This window comes from Arachis duranensis, chromosome 9 (assembly GCF_000817695.3).
Source record: "Arachis duranensis cultivar V14167 chromosome 9, aradu.V14167.gnm2.J7QH, whole genome shotgun sequence".
NCBI lineage: Eukaryota > Viridiplantae > Streptophyta > Magnoliopsida > Fabales > Fabaceae > Arachis > Arachis duranensis.
This window is the reverse complement of record NC_029780.3, coordinates 77,477,408-77,482,492: the sequence shown is the minus strand read 5'-3', so window position 1 is coordinate 77,482,492 and position 5,085 is coordinate 77,477,408.

Genomic DNA, 5,085 nt, shown 5'->3' with positions numbered 1-5,085 from the left:
GTCGTAGAGGTCCATATCGGGTGGTTTGAAGTTTCGCGGTACCTTCTCCTTCATGATCTCTTGCGTGAAGGGATCATGGGAGCCTTCGGTGGTGGTGCCGCATTCTGTCCGGTCTTTCAGGTTGGCCTCTATTTTCCGCAGTTTTTCTTCTAATTCTCTGCGCTTTCGAGTTTCCCTTCTCAGATCTTGTTCAGTTTCTTTCTGCTTCTTTATGTCCTCTTCTAGTTGTTTCAGTCGGTCTTGTTGTGCCCGGACTGCTTCTAGAATTTCCGAGCTCTTCTCTCTTTCGGATTTTTGTGGATCCTTGTTTGGGGGTGATGTTTTTGGGCGATTCTGTTTGTTTCCTTCTGGAGTACGTGGTGATAGAGGGCTGTCCGGTCGTTCTCCGGTGTCAATTTCGTCCTCTTGTTCAGATTTTTGTTGTTTCTCATGTGTATTCTCAAATTGTTAGTGTCTCTAGTATGAAAACTTCTAAGTTTAGTATTGTTCCGAGGGTTTTCCTGAAACGTGTAGCTCGGTCGTCTGTGAAGGCCCGAGGTGGGGGGTTCAGTGACCCGAGCTTGATATGCAGAATGGTTGGTGGTGGTACCTGCAATGACACTCCGATGCTTAAGTTAGCATGGGTCCAAGCAGATATGTGTAGATTTGGAATGAATGCCATACCTGGGTGCTCCAGTGTATTTATAGTAGTTGGCAGTGATCTTCCCTGGATAAGATATTCTTATCTTATCCTATCTTTTTGGGATTTTACCTTTATCTTTGTGGAACCGCCTTTTCCAGGCCTTTTCGGCCTTTAGGTTTGGGCTGCGTTCCTTTTGATGGGCCTTCCTTGCTCTGTTGTCCGAGGTCCGACTTTTAGGTGTGAACTTTGGGACAAGGTCGGACCTCTTGCGAATTTGCCGAATTGGAGGACCCCGGTCAGGGTATGAACAATACTTATGTAATTCATTGGTGAGAATTTCAGATAAGCGTATGGAGATGCTCTGTGCCTTCCGTCTCTCTGCTTTCCTACTGTCTTCATCCAATCCTTCTTACTCCTTTCCATGGCAAGCTGTATGTTGGGCATCACCGTTGTCAGTGGCTACAATCCCGTCCTCTCAGTGAAAATGTTCAACGCGCTCTGTCACGGCACGGCTAATCATCTGTCGGTTCTCAATCAGGTTGGAATAGAATCCAGTGATTCTTTTGCGTCTGTCACTAACGCCCAGCCTTCAGGAGTTTGAAGCTCGTCACAGTCATTCAATCCTTGAATCCTACTCAGAATACCACAGACAAGGTTTAGACCTTCCGGATTCTCTTGAATTCCACCATCAATTCTAGCTTATACCACGAAGATTCCGATTAAGGGATCCAAGAGATATCCACTCAATCAAAGGTAGAACGGAGGTGGTTGTCAGGCACACATTCATAGGTGAGAATGATGATGAGTGTCACGGATCATCACATTCATCAAGTTGAGGAACAAGTGATATCTTAGAATAAGAATAAGCTGAATTGAATAGAAGAACAATAGTAATTGCATTGATACTCGAGGTACAGCAGAGCTCCACACCTTAATCAATGGTGTGTAGAAACTCCACTGTTGAAAATACATAAGATCAAGGTCTAGGCATGGCCGAGAGGCCAGCCTCCCAAAGAGGGTTCAATCATAAAAACATGATCAAAAGATCTCCCCAATACAATAGCAAAAGGTCCTATTTGTAGAGAACTAGTAGCTTAGGGTTTACAAAGATGAGTAAATGACATAAAATCCACTTCCGGGCCCACTTGGTGTGTGCTTGGGCTGAGCATTGAAGCTTTCATGTGTAGAGACTTTTCTTGGAGTTAAACGCCAGCTTTTGTGCCAGTTTGGGCGTTTAACTCCCATCCTTGTGCCAGTTCTGGCATTTTACGCCAGAATTCTTGAGCTGACTTGGAACGCCTGTTTGGGCCATCAAATCTCAGGCAAAGTATGGACTATTACACATTTCTGGAAAGCCCAGGATGTCTACTTTCCAACACAATTGAGAGCGCGCCAATTAGGCTTCTGTATGTCCAGAAAATCCACTTCGAGTGCAGGGAGGTCAGAATCCAACAGCATCTGCAGTCCTTTTCAGCCTCACATAAACTCATAGTAAAGTCCAGAAAAGTGAATTTTAACTAAAAACTAATAAAAATATAATAAAAACTAACTAAAACATGCTAAAAACATACTAAAAACAATGCCAAAAAGCGTATAAATTATCCGCTCATCAAAAGCTCTAGTCAAAGTCATGAAATTATGCATCATCAATTTGTCATTCAATTCTTGCAAAATCCTCATGAAATCATATAAAATTCACAATAACTGCTTGAATCAAGGTGTGAGTGTATTTTCATCCAAAACTTGCCTTATTTTCTAAGAAAATGCCTGAAACTACCCTAAAACAGTAAAGAAAAGGTCAGTGAAATTGGCATAGATGCCCTGGCATCAATCACTTATGTATTTTCAACGGTGGAGTTTCTACACCCCATAGATTAAGGTGTGGAGCTCTGCTGTACCTCAAGAATTAATGCAATTACTATTATTCTTCTATTCAATTCAAGCTTATTCTTGTTCTAAGATATGATTCGTACTTCAGCCTGATAGATGTGATAATCTGTGACATTCATCATCATCTGTCCTTATGAACGCGTGCCTGACAACCACCTCTGTTCTACCTTAGATTGAATGAATATCTCTTGGATTCCTTAATCAGAATCTTTGTGGTATAAGCTAGAATTATTGACGGCCATTCTTGAGAATCCGGAAAGTCTAAACCTTGTCTGTGGTATTTCGAGTAGGATTCAGGGATTGAATGACTGTGACGAGCTTTAAACTCGCGATTGTTGGGTGTAGTGACAGACGGAAAAGAATCAATGGATTCTATTCCGACATGATCGAGAACTGACAGATGATTAGCCGTGCTGTGACAGAGCATTTGGACCATTTTCACTGAGAGGATGTGAAGTAGCCATTGACAACGGTGACGCCCTACATACAGCTTGCCATTGAAAGGAGTAAAAATGATTTAAGGAAGGCAGTAGCAAAGCAGAGATTCAGAAGGGACAAAAGCCTCTCCATACACTTATCTGAAATTCCCACCAATGATTTACATAAGTATCTCTATCTTTATTTTATGCTTTATTTATCTTTATTTTCGAAAACGATTATAAATATTTGAATCTGCCTGACTGATATTTACAAGATGACAATAGCTTACTTCATACTAACAATCTCTGTGGAATCGACCCTTAGTCATGTAAGGTATTATTTGGATGACCCAATGCACTTACTGGTTAGTTGTGCAAAGTTGTGACAAAGTGTGATTCACGTTTGTGAGCTCCAAGTCTATTGGTGCCATTGTTGATGATCACAATTTACACGCACCAATGATCACAGCAAAATGTCCCTGGAGGAAAGCAACAGTGAACCGGAAGCAGATCCCCTGAAACAATCCATGGTGAACAAGCAAGAAATTCAAGAGATACAGCAATCAAGGGAGCTCAAAGAAGAGCTGAAGCCACAAGAATCAGGAAAAGTAGCTAACAAGAACCTCCCTAACAAAAGAGTCACTGGAGAACTGCCAGAAGAAGAAAAAAAGAGTTGTGAAGAAATTACTAAGGGGATAGAGAAATAAGAAGATTCCTACAGAAGGTTTTTCCCCTGGAGACAAGGTGATATCAACCCACCATCCACCAATTCTACCCCATCTTCCAACCATTCCATCTCAGTTACCTCAAGTGTTCACAATCAGAATTGTCCTTTCCTTGGAACATGTATAAATCATCAAGGAATCAAGTGGAGAAAGCTTCACTATGCAAGGAGAGGACATGAGGCACTACAATCCACCCTAACAGAGACTAACCATCAAGCTAGTGACGTTAAAAGAGCGCTTATTGGGAGGCAACCCAACCAAAGGTAATTTTCTTTTCATAACTAGTCAATAAAAGAGTCAAGAAGACTTCTCTGCATTGCAAGGAGCTAAGTTTGGTGTTGCACACCAAAGAAATTCAGAGATGAATGTGCAATTTTAAGTTTGGTGTTTCACCATAGACTTCCCTAAAGGGAAGATTGCATTTCTCATCATAACTGGTTAGAAGCTCCAAACAATCAGAGAAACTACTTGACAAATTTTTTATTTTCAACCATAGTTTAACTTCTTAATAAAAGCACTTGCAGTTTCACATGTATGTTCACCTTGCTGCATTTAGAAGTAAGAAAGGAATTAAGTTTGGTGTTCACACACCAATTTAAGTTCTGAAAATCACAAGCATACATATAGACTTACCATTTCTCGAGTACTTGGGAAATAAGCAACTTCTAATAGTTTTACAGGAAGACAATCAAACCTTTGAGAAAGCTATGCACCATCATCCAGGGAAAAAGAGAATACCAGGGCTAGGAAGGGTGATGAACAACAAAGAAGATGCCAAAAGATTGTATTGCTACTTAATTGCTTGTACTTTGAATTACTGATATTGGAAGTTTGAAGATACCCCTGCTGAATGGTATACTTATGTCTGAATTCTGTTTGTTTAATTTCTTTAATTTCAAATAAGTGTTTTTTGTCTAAGTGTCTGGGTGAATCTCACTTGCTTGAATGTATGCTTGTCCCTTGTTTTAATTAAATAAAGAAATGTTTGAACAGATGAGAAATAGTTCCATTTGGAAAGGAACAAAATAAAGATTGAGTGGTGATATGTATGTCTGATTGTGTAGCTAGCTCACTAATAACTAACAAAAAGGGTTGAGTACTTCTCTTTAGTGTCAACTTGGCTGCTGTCTATGAATCTTAGCAAATAAAAGTCCTTGGTAGAAAGAAAGAACAAATATGAAAGAAATAAAGAATAAAAGGCTAGGCACCTATAGTTTGATCTTAAGGCATGTGTCTGTGGTGTTTTTGTGCAAGGATATGCTTGAATGAGTAAGTTCATAGGAGTGCTTCATCACTTGACAACTTGGGTTAACTAACCTGGATTGTCAATTGAAAATTCACAATCAAGAGCAACCTTGTCACAAAATATTTAGTAACCCAAAGAGGTGTTGGACACCAAGGCCTAGAGAATGAATAACAAACCATGTTC